Source organism: Dunckerocampus dactyliophorus, chromosome 14 (genome assembly GCF_027744805.1).
Source record: "Dunckerocampus dactyliophorus isolate RoL2022-P2 chromosome 14, RoL_Ddac_1.1, whole genome shotgun sequence".
NCBI lineage: Eukaryota > Metazoa > Chordata > Actinopteri > Syngnathiformes > Syngnathidae > Dunckerocampus > Dunckerocampus dactyliophorus.
The window spans coordinates 2,424,890-2,447,371 of NC_072832.1; the positions used below are offsets into that span (position 1 = coordinate 2,424,890).

At 39.7% G+C, this 22,482-nt stretch overlaps 1 protein-coding gene across 2 annotated transcripts in view; it reads right to left on the bottom strand.

Moving 5' to 3' along the window:
• Positions 1-22,482, bottom strand: part of chrm3a (cholinergic receptor, muscarinic 3a) — a 90,550-nt gene that overhangs the window by 6,170 nt on the left and 61,898 nt on the right. The window contains exon 1 of one of the 2 annotated variants that reach the window (XM_054799576.1): positions 21,931-22,083. The exons of the other annotated variant lie outside the window; for it this stretch is intronic. The gene's annotated coding sequence lies outside the window, so the exon portion shown is untranslated. Of the gene's footprint in view, positions 1-21,930; positions 22,084-22,482 lie in introns of those variants that run through there. 2 annotated transcript variants of the gene reach the window in all.

Below are 22,482 nucleotides of genomic sequence, written 5' to 3' on the forward strand. Positions count from 1 at the left end.
GGTGATGTCAGAGAGCGTGCCTAATGTTGGGACTGGTCATGCGTGCCGTTAGTACTGCACCCAATCGCCTGAATTGCCAACATTTGACAGACAGGGCGGGTACAAAAACAGCAAGTTCTAAGTTCCCACAAAAACAAATTTCTCTCAGCCTTTTTGACCGGAACACGCAGCCGCTTGTGTTAAACATCTTCTAATTGGCTTACAAGGGAGGAAATGTGTCGTCGTGAAGATAAGAGCTTATCATCGCAATCTGCTACCTTGGAAGCAGACAGAGCAAACGCTTGCTATGAGGAGAGGTGAGACAAAGGTGGCTGGAGCACAAGAAGAAGAATGGTATCCCATTTGGGAGAAGACAAACATCAGACTCCATGCGTCCTACAGGCTGTTGAGAGCACAGGTGAGCTGAGACAGCGTGGGCGGATGCAATGCTAAGAAATACGAGACGACGGATTCCAGCCTCTGCGACGATCTGCCACCCTCACAGTGATGTGATAGAGGTGATCCATCAATGTCATTTTAGGGTGACCTCCCGTGTCGCGTTCCCCGTTTGGGTAATATTTTTAAAAGGGCTGATTCATCCTGGTTTGCTGGAGATGTCCTCATTTTTGCTAGGACTCTCATCATCAGGTGCACCTGCACCGCGTCATCTGATCCAATAATACAAGAGACGGGTTGAAAATGCGCCTTTTACGCTCAGTCTTGATTGACGCCGTCAGAGGTAATATGTTTACTACTGTGGTGTAAAACAACATAGAGTACTAAGAGCTGCTGATAATAGTTGGTCTCTCACATGACGCCAAAATAGGTGAGCAAAATATTAGAAACAGTTCCAGGGTTCATTTTCTTTCATTCTTTTACGCTTGCATGACATTTAATAGCGATAAAATGTTACATAAAACATTGCCTGTACATTTAATAACATTGTCTTCAAATGAGGGGCATTTACTTTATTTTACTTTTAAGTAAAACAGTTAAAAAGGTTTCGAAAAGACATCAAGGGAGCATTTGCTTTACTTTACTTTTTTTAGTTTTATTTTACAGCGGCCAACTTCTTTTTACACTTTGCACTACCATCTTTTTAAATGTGTTTTCTTGCAGTACCTATTAGCTCATTCAATACCGAAAAAGACGTACTCATGAGACTTTGACATTTTTTTTGTGCGAGAGGCAAAAAGACGTGATGATGATTTTAATTCATAAAAACGGCCACAAGGTGGCAGAAGCGCATTTGATAAGAGCTCGGCGTGGATTTTTTTGCATTTATTAATGCACTCGACAGCAAGGAGGAAGTGAGAGAGCGGGTGGGGGAGTGTAGCGCGCAGAAGGTTACACATAGTAGGGACATTTTAACGTGTGCGCACGCACATACGCGCGCACACACACACACACACACAGTTCCAAACAGTTCATGTTATATTTGCAAATAAATTGTTGTTTTCATGTAAAACAACCCTTTTGTGTTGTTTATGTTGTGGTGCAGTTGTTTAGTATTTGAGCTGTCTCAAACACAAAACATTTGTGTCAAAGTTAACACAAACAGCTGTTTTTCTCCCTTTTCTCGTCGGGAACTGATATTTCCCTGAAACGTACCTATGTTCTACTGCGGATTAGTGAAGAACGGAGAAATTCGAATCTTTTTTTTGCTCGGTTCCATGTTTCTATATCCATTCTGTGTGCCTTGAAAGATCAATCGAAGTCGTCGACTGAAGGGGTTGCCTTTTGAAAAATGCCTGGTATGGAATGAGTTCGAGCATAGCCAGTACACTATACATACATAAACTGGTTATTTACCTATTATTTGGTTATATTTGAATTCTTTTTGCACTTGTATTCCAGCAATACCTATAAAAGGCCACAAGGTGTCACTATTGCTTTGCAAACACCTTCCTATTGCTTCTCTCTTACGTGCCTATCAAAGAGTGAGTGGTTTTACTTGACTTTTTTATTATGCAGCAGTGTTTTTTTGTGCTTATATGAAAGTTGAGAGTGATGACATGTTATTTAAAACATGGCCTGCTTCGTTACTAAAGGTTTTAAGATGGCCTGGAACAAGTTCATTCTTTTGGCATGATATCCAGTGGCAAATATTGTTTTCAAATGGCATGTACCTTGTATACGTTACTTTTACTCAAGCCTTTCAGACAAATGAATTTCTTGACAACATCCTTGACAAACAAGAGCATTCCCCCAAAGCTGGTAAAGCGTGTCTGGTGTCTGTGCGCGGCACCCCATTAAGCGCTATATTTCAACTTCCAGGCACGTAGGTGTGATAGTCTCAGGTACACAAGCACACGATCAATACTCATTTATTGTGTAATGCAACGCCTTTTGCTGACATTTGTCTCGGCGCGTTCGGACAGCGGTCCGAGTTTCGAGCCGGCGAGGTCACCGAATGGTCTCAGTTTTCTATTTTTGGCATCTCATCTCTCAGCAGTGATGAGGTCACATGATGGCCGCTATTTTGGAATAAAGGTTGAAGCTGATTTAAGTCCGAAGCGGCTCTTTGTTTGGCATGCAAATAAAGGCTTTGTTTACTCATATCCAGCTAGAAGACGGCCAATAGACTAAGTTGTGCACCTTGCATAAGCCCATTTCAGATCAAGCGTGCACAACTGCTGCGGCGTACAGGATGCAGATTACAGCAGAGGGGCCGCAGACCAGGAAGTGCACGCTGATTGATGACACAACGCGACGTGTGTGTACGTATGCACCATGGCAACCTAATGCAAACTACATTCTCACATGCAGTAACTCCTGGAGCTACTGTACTATGTCCTCATGAGGACAACTATTTTAAATTTGAAGTTGGCAAGGATTTTACATTCATGATAATTACTAATAATTCTAATGCAATAACTTGATGATGTATGAATAATAATATTAAAAACACAAATGTTAAACAAATATTGACAATCTATTATATGTATTTTTTTATTTTACATGAATTACAATAATGATTAATGACAAAGAAAGTATTTAATATAAAATAATCATTTATATAATAATGAATTAATATGATTTATTCACAAATGAATGAAGAAGGAGAGCAGTTAGGTGCAAAGCTGTCTTAATTTATGTTTTACATTCTTTCAAGTCATGACTAATACATATTTAATCAACATAATAAGGTATTAGCAACACCATTAAATCAGATCTCAAAATATAGCAGAGCATCAGAATTTGGTATTTTTGTTTTTTTAAGTTTTTATTTAGATTTTTTTTATTGTTTTGCTTGTGTTTAGTTGACTCATTTTAAAATAAATGATTAAAGAGCTCAAGCTTTAGGAGAGCAGCAGAATTGATGTAATCATATTTTAATTACAATAATAACACCATACAAAATAAATAATAATAAATTAACTACATTTTTTCATTTTTATTTATTTTTGTTTTGTTTATTTTTCTTTAGTTGGCATTTTTTAAGTAAATGATTAAAAAGCTGAAGCTTCAGTGGAGCATCAGGATTAAAGGTAATTAAAGGTAATTAAAGGTAATTAAAGGTAATTAATTAAAGGTAACACGTCAAATTAATTAACACAATTAATAACACTTTTATCATATTTTTATTTAGTTTTAATGACAATAAAAATCCCAAGTGTTTGCAGAGGAAAAAAATATGATATATGCGCAATAAAATCCATCGTTATACTCCCATTTTTACTCTTATTGAATAAAATAATAAGAATCGCCAATCAGTATAATAAGAGACTTCATCGCTTGCTTTTCAAGTGAGGAATCAAACGTTTTCATGTTCGTCTTTCTCGTTTGCAGCGGGAATGTGCGTCAAATGTGTTAAAAAGTTGAAATGAGCGGCAGAGCGCTTGTGGTGAGATGAGATGGTTGCAGATGAATTGATTGGGTTGCGCTGCGGCGTGACTACACTTGCGTAAAAGATGTGCTTGAAGGGCATGCATACAAAAGGCAGCGTGATACGATACAAAAGGTCTGCATGAACTTCCTGTTTTAGAGCTTTAAGACGCACAGGAGGATAGTAAAGATCGTATAGGACCAAGTTTGTTGCTCTAAACCCATGCATGTGTGACATAAAGTATCACAACCACTCCAACGTGACATTTGTAGACTCATAAATGTCTTTACACGCCTCTTTGCTCTCAAGACTGCGGCGGAAGGGACGGCTCAGTGTAAATACTGGACAAGAGCACGCTGTTATATGCGCACGTTCACACTTCCTTCACATAAACACATGGAATAGTCGATTACTGCTCAAAAACAACACGGGAGCGACCCACGCAAACTACATTTACAACCACAACACACAGTGGAACTTCCCAAGTCCAACCGCCCGAAATCTGGAGTTCAAACAAGGTTGAGGTTACCGAAAAGAAGCACCTAAGCGTGGTTTTTCAACATAGTGTCACTGCTCTTGTATGGGATCACAGATAGATCGATTTCGCAGGTGTACTTCATGTTGCGGTTCGGTGCAGCAGGTCGCTGACGTTCTCACATAAAATAACAGAAGTTTGCGCAGGATGAGCTCCATTGTCTTTAAAGATGGAAAACCATCTGTCAAGGTTACTCTCCGCTGAGGAGAAGCAGCCGGCGTGGAAGCCAAGATGGATGTATGCTGGAACTTTGGAGCTGGCTCTTAAAGGTGATGGATGGTCAGATCTAAAGCGAGGAACATGAAACCCCAACAATCCACGAGCCAGACTTTGTAACTCGCTGACATGGACTTCAAAAGCAGGTAGACCACAAGCCTGGCGGGCACCATCTGCTGCGTGGATCACTACAGCTGTCTCTAATAGGGAGGGGAACCCACCGCCGCTTCTGTCCGTCAGCCGAGGTGCTTATCGTCTGCTTTCATCTTACAGCGGACACATTATCACGTGACTATTCTCACATTTTGCAGCTTTAGCGGATTTTCTTCCCAAGACTTGGAACATCCCAAAATCTGAAAGCTGAGCGACTCCGTCTAGGGGCCAAATCCCCACGCCCCCCGGCCGTCTCGATCCGGCCTCTCTGCTTGCTTCTGTCACATGGTTTAGTCCGCATGTTGTCTCTTTAATGAACACCGCTGTTATTGTTATGCTTTGAAGAGCCCACCAAATGATGGCAGTAGCTCTAATGTTTGGTATTTTCCCCAGTAGCACGGCCTTGGCTCTGGTTGGCAAGCATCAGTCACTTTGCAATTACCAGGAGTGACAGGTAATGTTCAATTCCCCACCCGGTAGCGTGTTTCCATCTTCTTCACAACAAGCACTCGTCACAGCGTGGATTTGAGTGCTCTCTGTGGGCATTTCCCCAAAAAGAGGTTGGGAAATGACACCATCATATGCGGTATTTCATGTCTTGCTATCAGTACTGCACGTTTCACGACACACAAAAGCGCTTTAATTCGATACCGACGCCAGGGGTGTCCAAACTTTTTCCACTGAGGGCCACGTACTGAAAAGCGAAAGGATGCAAGGACTACTTTGATATTAAGTTCTACAGTATATACAAGTATATATTTCTATTAAATAAATATAAACCAGCAATTTTTTTAAATTTTCAAATATTTCAACTTTCTTCTTAAATAATCTTCATAAATTTACTTCTCGTAACATTATACCTTTATGCCCATAATATTTTGACTTTAATTGACATATTATAACTTTTTCCTCAACCTAATTAAAAAAAAGACACCTTTATTTTGTTTTCTTTCTTGTAATATTATGACTTTAAAAAAACTTTCAAAAAATATTTCAACTTTATGCTACTAAAAAGACCTTTATTCTTCATAAAATGATTCATTATTATTCATCTTATTAGATTACAACTTTTTCTCTTAATATTTTAACTTTCTTTCTTTTCTTCAAATTATTGCTGATTTTTTAATTTTTGCTTTTATTTTATTTCTTTATTTGTTTTTCTTGTTAAATGATATTTTCATAATGTAAAAAAGGGCTGTGGGCCGCACTTTGGACACAACCTGTCTTACAGCAACAGTAAAGTAAAACAGTCAATACGGTACACAAGACAACCCCCACTAAATAATCAAAGACATCATGAATGTTTGTGTCGCGGCTGCGTCTCTCTACATCACTGATGTGCGTGTGTGTGTGTGTGTGTGTGTGTGTGTGTGTGTGGGTGTGTGTGTGTGTGTGTGTGCGTGTGTGAGTGACAGGAAAAAACTGCATCTCAGCTTTGTGATGTAGTTGAAAAAGAATATTATTTTTACCTACTTTGGTCTTTACGCTTTTTTTTTTCAATTTTTGCTGCTTTTTTTAATGTTCCAAATATTTATTATGACTTTATTCCCACAATATTGTAACTTCTTCCCCAACCTAATTTTCCAAACATTGCAACTTTATTTTGTTTTGTTTCTCATAATATTCTTTAAAAAAAAAAGCAAATTGTTTTCTTTAATATTTCAACTCTATGCTACTAAAATTTCATTATTTTTCCTCATAATATTACGAGTTTATCTTGTAAAATTACAACTTTTTTCTCGTGAGAACACAACTTATTCCTCTAAATAACTTTTCTTCTCTAAATATATTTTTTACATTTCTGCTGTTGTTTTCTTTACATTTTCCAACAGCTTTCTTCTTGTAAATTTTCTTCTCATAATAATGACTTAAGTTTTGACGTTATTCTTGTAACTTTCCAACTTGATTTGTTGTTTTATTAGTTTCATATTATCCACATCACAACTTGAAAAAAAAGTCTTTCCTTAATATTTCAACTATAATGCTGTTATTTTTCCTCATAATATTACAACATTAATTCATGAACTTTTTTCTGTTGATATTTTATTTTATTCTTGTAAAATTACTGCTAAATTATTTGCCTTTTTTGTTTGTTTTCTTGTGAAATCATATTACTGAATGTGCTGCACTTTGGACACCGCTGATTTAGCACATGATCAATTCAGTGCAAGCGCTTCAGCGCAATAAGAAGTAGTGGAGCAGCATCCTGACAAGAAGACTGGCATTGCCCCCCCATGGAGTCGTGATGACTAAGAAAAAAACAAACAAAACAAGTTTGGCATTTCTTTCTTTGCTGTTCACACTTTGGTTTCCACGCCAACCACGCAGAAAGCGTGCTGTTCACATAAAACGTTGCATCATCTATTTAACACCACCTTTGCAACTTTTGCAGATATTTTGGTCGCTACGCTAACGTATACCAACTCTTTCCGTCCACACCGAGCATTTACTTCTCTTGAAAACTTCTCTGTGCATGAAAGGGACAAAGTCAACTTGCGTCTCGTAATACCAGGAAGCAGCTCAGCATCATTATTCAGCCTAACCTTGTTTATTCTTCTTTATGATGGTCGGGCAGCCAGGAGATCCTCTTTTATTGAGGTGTCTCGCTGCTGCAGGCCGGATTAGTGCGGCACAGAGGCTGCTGGTCGTATGGCAGAAGCAGAAACACAAACACACAGCAGCTTCTCGCCTGGGGAAGGGCTGGCTCCCATAAAATAACAATGCCGGGAATTGGAATAATACTAACAATAACAATCAGAGTGGGACGTTATGGCAGGAATGTCAAAAGTAGTGAGTGGAAAGATCCATCCATCCGTTTTCTATGCCGCTTATCCTCATTAGGCTTGCGGGGGTATGCTGCGGGGGTATGCTGGGGCCTACACCCTGGACTGGTCGCCAGCCAATCGCAGGGCACATATAGACAAACAAGCATTCACACTCACATTCATACCTATGGACAATTTAGAAAGTCGTCAATGAAGCTAGCATGCATGGTTTTGGAATGCGGCATGAAACCAGAGTACTTGGAGAAAACCCATGGTTTTCCCCATCTCCTGACTGTGTGGCCAACATGCTAACCACTCGGCCACCGTGCGGCACCTAGTGGAAAGACAGTTAACGAAAAAGACACAAGGGCATCTCCAGATCCCTGGTCAATGCATACTGACATGTTAACTTTGCCAGCCCGGGGACCCTCACTCCATCCACTTGGCACCAGTCCGCCATAGAAGGGGGTACCAGGATGAAAAGGCACGGTCACATGAGTGAAATACGCGGGAGTGACTTAATCATTTCTTGTGTCCGACCTGTAGGTTGATCAGTAAAATTCAAACAAAGGCTTGAGAGTGTTTAAACAAGCGAGAAATGTGAGAAAATCTTATTGCCTGTCTGAGAAAAGCGTATCAAGTGTATGGTGAGGAGTTTTACAGCCTTAAAACGTAAAGAATCATTGCAAAAAAAATGACGTTGGCTACTTTGCGGCTTTCACTTATTGCGGGCTATTTTGGGAACCTATCCCCCGTGATAAACGAGGGAACACTGTATTACGATTAAAATGGACCTTAAGATGCTCGTAAGTGTATGAACGACAGTACCAATGGCCAATTATTAACATGGGAATGCACTGACTCAAGTATCAGACATTATCCTTTGATCACAGTCTAAAAAAGACGTGCTGTCTTTCAGATTTGTCTGTGGGGTTTTTTAACCAAAACAGGTCTTGAACAGTCCTGGGTTCGTCTTATATTTGGGTCAGTACAAACAACCACACACAGTTTCTTCCTGTGGCAGGCTTCCGTGTGGAATAGCAGGTATGTAGACAAACAACCGACGAGTGGATGTTTCAGGGCAGTACTTGAGCTCTGCGGTGGGTCTCTGTGCTGGTGACCGACGCAGTAACAAGCTGCTGGAAGTCTTTAGACATGCCACGCCATGACAGCACGCGTGTGTGTGAGTGCGTGTAGAAAGGCTCCGGGATATGTCACAGCCAAAAATCCTGCAGCGACCCGAGGATGAATGCACGTTCCTTTCTTCCTCTTACAGTAAATCTGCAGCTGGACGAGGGCCAGCACATACCTTACAACAAAACGCCGCTGTAAATTAGCCTCGTTTTAAAAAAGAAATGGCGTGCATGTCAACGTGGAATGCGGTTAGCCGCAGCGACAGCTCAATCCAAACTTTGGAAACCTGCTTGTTTTTCGTCTGCACACATGCTACACATGTCATTCACGGGGGGGATGGCGATGAATCCTTAAAAGGAAGTGCAAACGTATTGAAAGCGTGCAGTGTAAACACGCTCCAGCCTGAGGAGAGGGCTCTTTAAACGAGATGCCGCGTGCAAAGAGTCTCGCTTTCTTTCTCTTTGGTAAAGTTCCAGGAAGACAAGAAGTCGCACCTCCATCCAGCCTTCCTTCCAAGCACAGGCAGGAATATTGTGTGTTTATGTCAAAGACCAGGGACCAAACAGAGCCAACAGGGCTGTCAGCTGATGGAGAACATACACACACACACACACACACACACACACACACACACACACACACTCTTACATAAGCGCACCATTGAAAATGGAGGAAATACGCGCACACACCTCCTATTTGTCTTCCACTGAGACACTGAGAGGAATGCAAACAGAGACGTGGTCATGCAGGAGGACAGTGTACGCGTGTGTCAACAAGGTGATTAAAGGATGTTTAGCACACTGTCAGAAAGCCTGCATCTTGCAAGGCTCGGATTTTGTGTCAGAAGTTACAAAAAATACATATTTGGGGGTTACTTGACAGGGGTTATGAGAAAAACAGTACAAAATCTCATAAAAAGTGAGTACAGCCGTCACATTTTAGCAAGATTTGTATGATATCTTGTGTATGATATCTTGTGTATGATATCTTGTGTATGATATCTTGTGTATGATATCTTGTGTATTATATCTTGTGTATGATATCTTGTGTATGATATCTTGTGTATTATATCTTGTGTATGATATCTTGTGTATGATATCTTGTGTATGATATCTTGTGTATGATATCTTGTGTATGATATCTTGTGTATTATATCTTGTGTATGATATCTTGTGTATGATATCTTGTGTATTATATCTTGTGTATGATATCTTGTGTATTATATCTTGTGTATTATATCTTGTGTATGATATCTTGTGTATGATATCTTGTGTATGATATCTTGTGTATTATATCTTGTGTATGATATCTTGTGTATGATATCTTGTGTATGATATCTTGTGTATTATATCTTGTGTATGATATCTTGTGTATTATATCTTGTGTATTATATCTTGTGTATGATATCTTGTGTATGATATCTTGTGTATGATATCTTGTGTATTATATCTTGTGTATGATATCTTGTGTATTATATCTTGTGTATTATATCTTGTGTACGATATCTTGTGTATTATATCTTGTGTATGATATCTTGTGTATGATATCTTGTGTATGATATCTTGTGTATCATATCTTGTGTATTATATCTTGTGTATTATATCTTGTGTACGATATCTTGTGTATTATATCTTGTGTACGATATCTTGTGTATTATATCTTGTGTATGATATCTTGTGTATGATATCTTGTGTATGATATCTTGTGTATTATATCTTGTGTATGATATCTTGTGTATGATATCTTGTGTATGATATCTTGTGTATTATATCTTGTGTATGATATCTTGTGTATGATATCTTGTGTATTATATCTTGTGTATGATATCTTGTGTATGATATCTTGTGTATTATATCTTGTGTATTATATCTTGTGTATGATATCTTGTGTATGATATCTTGTGTATTATATCTTGTGTATGATATCTTGTGTATTATATCTTGTGTATTATATCTTGTGTATGATATCTTGTGTATGATATCTTGTGTATTATATCTTGTGTATTATATCTTGTGTATTATATCTTGTGTATGATATCTTGTGTACAGCTTGTTTAGTTCAGTGAAAATGACTTTACACGAGGGGTGTCACATGATCTTGTGGCACAAAATCCCACGAGATTAAAATTTCTCGTTCAGAAAAAAACTGTTGTGGGCGTCTGGGACGATAACATGATAACATTACCACCATGCCAACCACTTGGCCACCGTGAGGCCACCATGCCAACCTAACCAATTATATTTTGAAAAAAGTGTTTTTATTTTTTGGTAAGGGTGAAATAGAACAGTTTAGGTGTTAATGAATGTTCTGAAAATGTAAAATTAAGATCCTTCATTATAGGGGTGTCACGAGACACGAGATTGAGTCTCCGAGAAGACGATGAGACGGGATTTTGACATTAGTTTTAAGAAAAGTACAATGAAAAAAATATTGCAACCTACTAATTCAGTTTCTCCTCTGTTACACTCTTCTGTACACTGTGTGTATGCTGGCGGCCCCGCCTCCACCCACCGAGACAAAGAGACTGTATGACTGACAAAAGGGCTCACTCCGTTCATGCCTTTGTTCTATGGAAGAAATGCTCCAAAGTGGTGAAACCAATGCACAGAGTGAACTCTCTTCCTGCCTGGAGGCAGCAGACGAGGACAACAGACACGCATGCATGTGGCGATATATTGAGGCGGGCAAAATGATCCAGTTCATTTTCATTTGTTGTGTGATTAATAAATGCATTTATTCTCGTGCCAGGCTAGTGCCCAACACACATTCTTTTTCTGAACAAGAAACTTTGCCATGCTTTCATTTCACAAGATCTTGTGACACCCCTACTTATTTATTTTTTTGGCAAGCGGGGGAACTTGAACTGTTTCTCTGTCAAGGAATGTTGTAAACATTTCAAATTAAGGTGAAATAAAATATGTCATGTTTGTGTAAAATTGATGGTAGGGCTAGAAATTTTGATTGCGGGTGTTTTGGAATACTTCAAGCAAAAGGTTTTTTTTAATGTTATGAACGTCTGTACTCCTGCGTCGTCATCCAAATGACTTCAAAAGAATGTCAAACATTGTGTGCGTTTTGGAGGGATTTTGTTTTCTGCCACCGTGTGTATTTCCTTTTTTTCCACGCAAGTAGATGGCGAGAGATACCTTATTTCTTCCCCTTAGAGGGAATTGCTTTTCAAGGAGCAAATACATAACTTAAAAGTCATACTAAATAACAATGAAGGTGTCTAAATAAATAAAACACTAGAATATTACAATAACACACATATTGCGAAGAAAAATATTGCTTACGCTCACGTACTGTATATCAGCTTCACATTCACTCAGCGGTGCATCATCCCCTCCACGGCAGCCCCATCACAAGCCCCCCAGTGCACATCAAATTGGAAGAGGTTCATCCAATCATAAGAACCCAGGTGACGTGACTTGTACCTGGCATCGCCGCAGCCTAAAATAGCTTTTAAATTCCATTGTCCCAAAATTCAGTGGGGAGTCAGGGTGGTCTCATCTCATCTCCAAAGCTCATTCTCTGACAAGCAGCGCCACCACACCGCAGACGCCCCTGGCTACATCTGCTAAGGGCGCGCCTAAAAAGAATAAAAATATATCATCGAAGCACACGGGAATGTGTTCAGGTAGTTGTGCAAAAAGACACCGTCAAAGATGTACGTGGTGCATATTGATGAGCATCTACACACTTTTAATGTACAGCATAACAATGAGGACTAAAGCAGCAGTCACCTGGATGGATTGATTACACATCACTGTATTCCAGCCGTATTGTACTGGAAGTCCTTGCAGACGCAGCATCTGCTCTTGGATGACTTCATTCCTGCAAACATCTCCTGCATTATTAATTGTAGCTGCCCTGACCTGCGAGAAGAAGGGTGGGAAACCTGCGGCACATGGGCCAAATACTGTACGGATCTAGCAATTCTTAAAGGATGCAGTGTTCTGAAAAGCACGAATTCTCATAACATAGTGGATCTGCAATCAGAGCCACGATTCAATTGAGCACAGTGGCAGGTGCACGGTCGACAAAAGCAAATAACCGCCGGGGTGTCTAATTAACGTAGGAGAACAACGACATCTGTGGCTGTAGGCAACCTCCTGATGTATTTTTTTCAATTAAATCTACAGCATGGCAGTCGCTGCATTTGAAGTATCACGAATGGTCAATGTGCAGATGCTTGATCTACCTCTGCGTGCGCTTTATAATGTTGCTGCCGAGCTGTCGGTGGGAAACTCGTGCGGGTCGCACTTGCCATACTGTCGTTCACGGCGGTATCAATGCTGACAGAGCAGTTTGCTCCTTACCACTATTACAGCATCGGTTCTGTTGTTGATGTGTTGTGCACGACACTGGTTAATATGTAAATGAGCACGTGGTCACAGAGCGCTACGTTAAGAATATAAGTTCTTGTATATCCAAAGTTTACAAATCTCTTTCCCATTATCATCTGCCCAAAGTGTGCTATGCTAGTGCTCCCTTGGAAGGAACGAGGGCAACTTACCCCCCATGAAGCCCAAGGTGTGAATAGTTTCACACCTCAGCCAGCCCCAAAGATGGTATGTATACGGTGGTATACGACGGTATGCATCAGAGCAGGGATATGTCAGAAATAACTCCTCTTAAGGTCAAATATCTGAAAAATATGCGACTGTATGGAGTGCCGGATTCAGGTCTTTTTATGCGGTGCTTCAACCATACACCCCGCTCTCTTATAACTAAATCGTAAATAAATAAATAGATAATAAATAATTCGCAATAATAATAATATAATTCCCATCACTTCTAGAGATGGGTGGTAGAGATGCTTACCTCACCAAAAGTTTGAAAAAAGTTGTACCATGTATTTTTGTACGGGAGACAATGCTCAACAACACTCCCGCGAAAATAAATACATAAATAAATAAATAAATACATAAATAAATAAATACCTCAGGGCTAGACATTAATAATGTCATTCGGGCCTAGAAAACAAGAAAAACAGTATAAACAAGCAAAAACACTTTAGTTTTAAGACAGCTCATTATCCGTATCACCCATGTCCCTGAAGGCAGCATCATTATGATGCATTGTGTTATTTGCCAATGTTGTTGATGTTACATTTAAACACCACAGTGTTGAAACAGGATAAGGAGAAATACTAACGCAGGCTTAAATGCGCCATACAATTACTGAGACGATGACCACTTTAGCAGGTATTTAAATCTCATATTCAGCAGGTGGCCTCACAAAGTTTATAGCCCATAATTATATTTTATGTAATGTGTCGGCTGCTTAACGACGCATGAAAACGAAAGTAATTGAGCTGCGGCTTTTGTGGCCCGAAGAAACACAGCCCGGCCTGCAGGGGGCGAAGAAGAGAACATACACGAGCCTCAGCATAACGACGCCGGGGGGCTGATAATGCGTGGCGTCATAAAAGTGTCGGTGTTTTGGTGGGCAAAGCCCTGAGTGATGACCTGCGGCCACGCGCCACCCTGACAGCCCCATTAGCAGGATGGGGAGTGATGAGATGTTGGGTGATGCTGTATGGAGACGCACTCTCGGGCGAAGAGAAGAGAAGAGAAGAGAGTGGGACGATGCAACACAGCACGACTAGAAGAGCACGTGGGCGGCCCAGACGTAGAAACGGTTCTCACAGAAGCAAAGCACACTTTCTCATGACTCGCATGGTGTGCACGCTGCCTTTCTCCCGCAGGCGTCATCAGCTCAGTCGTTTCCGAGGCTTCACTTTTAGTCGGGAAGTGTCATGTGACGTCATGATTTTGTGCTGTGATACAACGAATAAGTGCTTTTTTCATTAGCTTTCGTTAGCTTTGCCAGCATGCTAACATAAGCATACTAGCGCATTTTTTGTGATTTTCATGTATACGAACTTACGCAGACATCATGTTAGGTGTTAGCATGCTAACAAAATTATACTAATTATACATTTTTAGCAAGGTAGGCAGTTATAGAAACACTTAGCACAATTATGCTAGGTGTTAGCATGTTAACACTGTTAGCATTCTTTAAGTCATTCAAACCCTTCCATGGGATGTATTCAAGGTCAAGTAATCTAAATATGTACATAAAATAAATGTAGAACTAATATTTATGGTGTGACTCACAATATTGGCGGAGGTCTGCGCACTCCGAGTGCTTTCCTAGTTTTCTATGGGAAAACTTGCCTTGGTTAGAGTGCGTTTTGGTTTGAGTCGGACCTTCTGGAACAGATTAATGACATTAACCAAGGCACCACTGTATGTTTGTGACTAAATTAAAAAAAAAGAAAAAATGGACTCATGCCTCCTAAACTAAACACCAGTCAAAAATTTGGAGACACTTCCTCATTCAATAGGATGGAAAAGTGGTTGGACTAGTAATGTGTATTTTTTATGATTTCCTACGTCAGTACTTATCCACAGGTGTAGGAGATAGATATTTGAGGAGAAGTGGATGATGTCCACAGCAATGCAATGCAAGGCCAGGAATGAGCCACTCAACTTTGGACAATCACACTATTTTTCTCCCGTTTGCGGCTCTCGCTCGTCTCACTTTCAGGCCGTCAGCGGCGACGTAGGATGCTTTGAGGCAACTCTTCAGCTTATTTAAACACAGCTGAGAGCCGGTATATTACTCCAACCCAAAGTTAGTGTGGAGAGATAAACACGAAGTAAGTACCTCGCTCGCATTTTGTAGCCTTCAAATTGGAAATAAAAATGAAGCTTCAAAAGGGAGCCATCCTCCATACCTGCAGCTCTGACGGCTTTATCTGCTCTTATTTAAGTGACTTCAGCGTCTGCAGGAAGGCAGCCGGAGAGAAAGAGCTGAGACGGATATAGAAGGAAGTGAAACCCTCCCAAGCGACCTGGATTTGACTGATATCATTCCATTACTCCACAGCTTTATGCTTGACGGGAATTCATGTCACACTGGGTTGTCGTCCACGAGGACAGTCACCGCTAACAGATCACAGCTCTATCTCATCTCTTAGTCTCGTAGGCACTTATGATCTCTGGCGGAGAGCGCCACCTTGGACATGCTGGATCACTGTCACACCTTTAAATAAATCAGCTGCAACATTCCATCACTTTGTTACACTATTGGCATTTCCATTTAATCTTAAAATGGCAGCCTTGCACATTTGGGACACGTGTTTGGCTAGTTGGCTGTTGATCTTTGAATGTTGTAAATGTATTGTATGTTACTGCAACATTTGCCTATTTTGGCTATTGATAACGTTTGTTTTTTTAATAGAAGAATACCTTCAGTATTGTATTTTATTGCAACATTGTTTTGGACTATTTATAATGTGTTTTTAATGGAAATAGTAAATGAACAATTTCACCTCCAAAAGTTCTGGGAAAAAAAAGCAAATCATAGCAAATTCATGTCTTCAACAATAATTTCCAGAAAATAAGAAATGAATCAAATAAAAATGTATACTAATATGTGATTTATAAAGAAGAATTATATTGACTATTTATTAAATTTATTTATTGACTATATAATTTTTAAAAATATTTTATAAAACATTTAATCAAATTTTGCATTTATTATTTTATTATTTAAATTAAACATATTAAAATATTTTTTTTACATTTTTATTTTTAAAAATACAAATATAGAAAATAGATTAATGACTGAATAATACATTTAAAATTAAAATACCAATACTTCACTCATATCGGGACACTAATTAAAGATTTAGAAGCAATTATCAACTCTTGGGGGCCATTTGCGGCCCACGGATCGTTTTTTATTGTTCCTGGGCACATTCTAAAAATAAAGTGAAGCGAATATTAATGAGATACATGATTAGATATTACATTCATTTGCTTTGTGGCTGGTAACCCAGAGCTAAGATGTTTTGTTCAGATCACTTAGCATATATTGACCTCCATTTTAGCAATAACAGGAGAACACGTCCTGCTCGGGCGCACACAACGCTTCATTAACTTACTTAATCACTTCTTCTGTCAAATGGCCTGACGACTTCACAATTGACTTAAAAGGTACCAAGATCAATAAGAGACGCACACAAAGAACCAGGAAATTAAATCCGGGATGTGTCAGATTAATAGATGCACTTCGTTTGTCTACGTGATGTCATTTATGACGGGTGACTTTTGCGGCCAACTCAAACATGGAAGCTAATCACGTGCTTTTATTGCGCAAGAGGCGTGTTTTTTTTGTTTTTTTTTCCGTCTTTGTTCTCGACCAGGAAAGGAATGATCCGTGTTTGTTTAATCTAACTTGGATGTGACGTGGTTACAAACGGAGCTGATCGACCGATTAACTGGCACATTTGCGAAGCTCGAAAAAGGTTGATGGCTCATGTTATGACCTCCTTTGACTTTCCACACGGCTCCATTAAAACCCATCTGTGGTCTGCGGCATCTATTAAATCTTCAATCATAACCACAATTTCATGAGACTTTTATGACAAAGTCCCTCTGCTTTTAGATGCTAAAGCACACTTTGGGAAATGTGTTTTTTATTGCTTCTTTTTGCTGAAGGCACATAATGGAGATGCAGAGTTAACTGGTACCAAAACATTTAAAAACAAAACATGTTTCAGTGCTAATTGTGGCACTCGTCTTGCAGTTTTTGATTTATAACCAAATAAAGTCGTCCCTCGTTTATTGCGGTTAACTGGTTTCAGACCCGACCGCAATAAGTGAAATTCCTCAAAGCAGGATTCGATATTAATAAATGGAATATTTTCGTAGTTAGAGCATAGAAAACCTGCTTATGACTTTTTAAATACAATTTCTACCACTATTAGAGCCCCGCAGACGTGAAATAACACCCCTATAGTCACCTTCACACACCTACTATTCTTTCTTTACCGAGCTAACTAGTTAGCCTCCAGTTTATGTATTCTAAACTTACAGTAAGAAAGGGTTTCAAGCAGAGTGAGGAAGAAGGACAGAGCATGAAGCCAAAACTTACCACTTCCACACCAAATGGGAGAACTTTCTTTCACTCATCTTGTCGGACTCCATGCAGCGTGAAGGTGAAGTAAAGTAAGTTGATGTCTCAGCAATAGGACATTACTGACCCCTAGTGACCAGAATGCAATGACTTGTCTTCCAGTGTTTTTGACTAAAAATAGGCATTTGTCAACCACGAAACAATTTATTCACTAATACATCTTTTAAATCAGCCATATGGTGAGGCACAATAGATATCGTGACGGACCACCGTAGTTGCTAGTCGTGCCCCCGGAAAGACGTTTTCCCTGATGGCGGCCATGTTTTTCAAGCAGCCTTGCTCAAATTGTGTACAAAATTTGGTGGTCATTTGGTTAAACACCCTAAAGTTACAGTGATTTGTTTTGCATTGATCTGTGCGAGAAATTTCAAGTCAGTCAGTTAGTGTTATGGGGGTGAAACCTTGGGGTTTCATAACGGTGACACCAAGTGGCGTATTTCTCAGAAAAACAGCAGGGGCGCATGTTTTGACAAATTGTCAGCCTCGTGCGTGGCCGACCGTGATATAGTTAGCAGACGTACAGTTCGACTTGTCCGTCTTCCTCCATCCAGTGAAACACTGCAGTAAGTGTCATCATGCCTCAGGCTCAGTAGAATCACACGTTAAAAGCAGCACATCAGCCTCCCTTGTGGCTGCCAGAGCCATAAAACAATAGCTGTAGGCATAGTACTGCTATTTAGGAAAAAAAAAACAAATTCACTTTTGATGTCGCTGATCTTCAATCTGCCAACATACACTGATGATGGCAAAAGCCTTTTATATGTAAACTAAATGGCTGCAAGATCTGCGGTCTCATCACACGCCGACTGGCTTTCACGCCCAGTGTTGCCTTCAGGTTTACTAAACTAAAGAACCAGATCAAAAACCGACGACATTAACCACATTTCCCCACCAGAGAGATTATGAGGTGCAACCGTAACGTTTCATCATAAAATGAAGGTGACCTTGTGGAAAAAGTCATTCACAAGATGTCAAACACATACTGGACAACAAGCAAGCTATACAAGCTATAGCTAGTCAGCTAGTCATATATATAGCTAGTCTCAGTCATAAATACCAAAGACGTATTCATACGTTTTTATAAAGACGAACACCCGATCCTAAAGACGTCTTTTATGGTTTTTTGTGCGAGAGGCATAAAGAGGTGATGACACAACTGCACACTAATAGACGCCACTTTTAGAGCCATGAAAACGGCCACAAGGTGGCAGAAGTGCATTTGATCAGAACTCGCCATGGCTCATTTGCATGTGGAAACACACCCGACAGCAAGGAGGACGTGGAAGAGCGTGGAGGTGTGTAGCGTGCAGAAGGTTACGCATTTTAGGGACATTTTAACGCATGCACACATGCGCATACACAGTTTAGTTCCAAATGTGAAAGTTGTAAATAAAATGTTATTTTGACATAAAAGAAGCCTTTTTTTGTGTTGTTTATGTTGTGGTATCGTTGTTTAGATATTTGAGCTGTCACAAATACAAAATATATAAGTTATGCTTGAAATGCATCTTTTCACAAAAAACATTTGTTCTCCTTTTTCTTGTTGGGAAGTGATGTTTTCCTGGAACTTACCGACTTGTATGTTCCACTGCTGATCTCTCAAGAACGGAAACAGGTAGAAATAAAGATTTTTTTTCCGATAAAAGTCGGGAGTCTAATCTTTCTTTTGACAGTTTCCATGTTTACAGAACACAATGAAAAATGTCTGGGATTGAATGAGTTCAAATGCAGCCTGGAGCTCTGCCACCTGTCCATCAGTCAGAAACAGATGTGAGCGCTGTCATTCTATCATTTTGTTTGTCTTCAGCAAACAGACTAACCTAGCATGACGTTGCTGTTAAAATGTGAGCGCAATGTTAGTGTTCCTCTTCCACTTTAATGTTGCGTTGTTGTATGTGAGGTATGGCAGCCATTATGCTGGACAAGTGCAGCGTCACACTGTGCACAAGTGGAGAGACACACACGTGTCAACACAGATAATTGGCGTTAAAGTTCCAGACACACAAAACAGCGTATTCCCAGCAGGGCTTCCTAAAAGCATTTTTAAACAGTCTAAATTCCAGCATCAAGGTTAGATTTTGGACAACATACTTTCAATACACACTTGTGGCACCTATGCAGGCCCTATCATTTCTGTGTTAACAGAATCACGGAATTGGCCAATAAAAACAGAATCTCGCGAAAACTGACATTTTCCCTGCTGTCATCATGAGGAGAAGGAATGTTTGTGTGGGGAAGTATTTCCCCAGCGGGCCGCTCAGTCGTGGTGGAATCTCATCCCAAACGCCAACCCGCCTCATCCCAAACTAAACATGTTGAAACGGTGACCTGAAATGGAACCTGACCTGAATGGAAGCTAGCTGGGTTAGCTTAGTTTAGCATGCTAGCGCGACTGTGTGTGTTAATACCGTGTTGTGTTTTACGATGCCCGCTGAGTGAAATAAGGACGAGAGGCACGTTTATTCGTCTTAACTGTCAACAGACACTCTCAACACACACAGCACACTCCTGTCTAATTGTGTAGGCAAAATAAGGGTGTCATAAAAAAATTACAATTGGAATTGCATCGGTGGCAACGTCTTCCTTACGTTTTCTGAATTACTGGCAAAAATTGTCCAGTGATTTATTGCATCAATAAATGCAAGGATTTTTGCATTTAATTGAAAGACATTTTATTTACTGTCACAAATATACACACTCTGTGTTGGTAAAATAAGTGTAAAAGGTAAAAAACAGAATTTGAAAAAAATAAAACAGCTTTCATAGAGCCTTATGCTATGAGACTTCCTTAAAATTGCGTGTAAAAATACGCTAACCATAGCTAATGTTAAGTATGTAAACACAATGAAACATTCTCATAGCTGCAATGACGAAGGGAGTGCTTCTCAAATAGCCCCCTGAGGGACGGAACAAGGTGTCAGCGGGGGCACAAGGGGCAGGGGGGTGACTGTCACTATCAGTGTTGCTCCTCTGCGTCCCGCTAACGACTTGCTAGGTCAGCAGACAGATAACAGGTTCTCAGTAAAGACTCCAGTTGAGCTCCATTTCAGAGTTTACTTTGATGGACCATAAAACTGAGCAGTCAGAAATAAAGCATGTCAATTAAGACTTACATAATTCTTGGTGACATTCAAAATAAACAAAATGCATTAAAAGAAATGCGCTATCTCCATGCTAATTTACATGGGAAATCTCATATATGTGCTACCGATTAGCGTTGCCGATTTACATGGCACTTCCAAATGCAGTGGAACCTTGGTCACAATAGTCATTCATTCATTCCAGAATGTCAAACTCTAACCGAAACGGATGTTAACCGAATCAATTCTTCCCCTAAGAAATAATGTAAATCCATTTAATCCGTTCCAGAAAGCCAAAAATGTTAATACAAAATAAGTTTTTTAGTTTTACAATAATAGTCTGACATCCAGAAAACAAATGGAAATGCATGTAAATACATATAAGTGATGAATGAAAGGGATAAATGGACATTTAAGGTGACTTTTATCTTCATTTAAGATGACTAAAAACAGGAAGGTGGTGGTGGTTGATCTCGCTGCCTCATTGTGTCTTTGGGAACAGTCACGTCGTCAATAAAGGTAACAGTAACCTTAAATGTACATTTATCCCTATCATTCGTCATTTATATGCGTTTCAAATTGCTATATAACCATAAAACCATAAAAACGCAGATGATATCATAGACAGGCGATGTAACCTCCGGTTGCGGTTGCCATTTTGTGTAGCTGGCTAACATGATGCTAAAAAGGTAGGACGTTTTGTGATTAAAAATACATTAACAACACAGTTGTTTAGTAGCCTGACAAGATGGCCGCCATATTGTATGCTACCTGGAGAATGAACGCAAACCGAGGCAAAATTGTGGCATAAATTTACAAAGTTAACTGAAAAACAGATAACGGACGCTAACTGAGGTTCCACTGTATGACAACTAATTAGACATTTAAAGGTACAGTCCACTTAAACAGATGATTAAGGCAAACATTTGGTACGGCGCAACAAAAGGCAAGGCATCCCAATGGCAGTAGCCACAGTACTTCCTGACTACGGAGATTCCTCAAGGACAAACTGAACATAATGCAAACTTGCAAATGACTACAATATTAATATTAAAAATAAGATAGTGTACGTAAACTAGGCAACATTTTAGCAAAACATTTTGACTAAAACCGAGTCATACGTAAACTGGGGCATGTGAAAACCAAGGTTTGACTCGATAAAAACAAATGACTTATTCAACGCAGCAGATGACATTTTGTTTGGGAATATTTGAGTTACGTCAAGCCATTCAAAATCCTTGTACTCACTTTTAAAGCACTACACAACCTGGCTTCCTCCTTCTTCACTGACCTTCACTCCCCAAACCGTCCCCTTTGCTCATTTGACGTCAATTTCCTGTCGCCACCCTCGATGGCCAAGCAACGAACCTGGAGGACAGAGCACTGAGTTTTGTTGGCCCCTTCCTCTGGAACACCCTCCCCGCACTGCACTGACCTGTCCACCTTCAAAACCCGTGCTAAAGCCACCTACAGTATTTCAACTGGCTTTCAATGTTTAATCCTCACATTCAGTCATTGACATTTTCTGTATTTTAATGCTCTGTTGTACTGCTTTTTGTTTTACTCATTTGCTTTCTTTATTGTAAAGTGCCAGTAAGTTTTTAGAAAAGCGCTTCTAAATAGAATGTATTATGATTATGATTATTATTATTATGTAATATGTCACAGCAGCTGCCCAATCACGTCCTTACTATGCGTAAGTTCTTTACTGGTCCCATGCAATACCAGTGTGAACCGCACCATGTTTGGGGTTTTTTTTTGAGTATCAAACCACGTGTGAACACAGCCAAAACGTTTCTA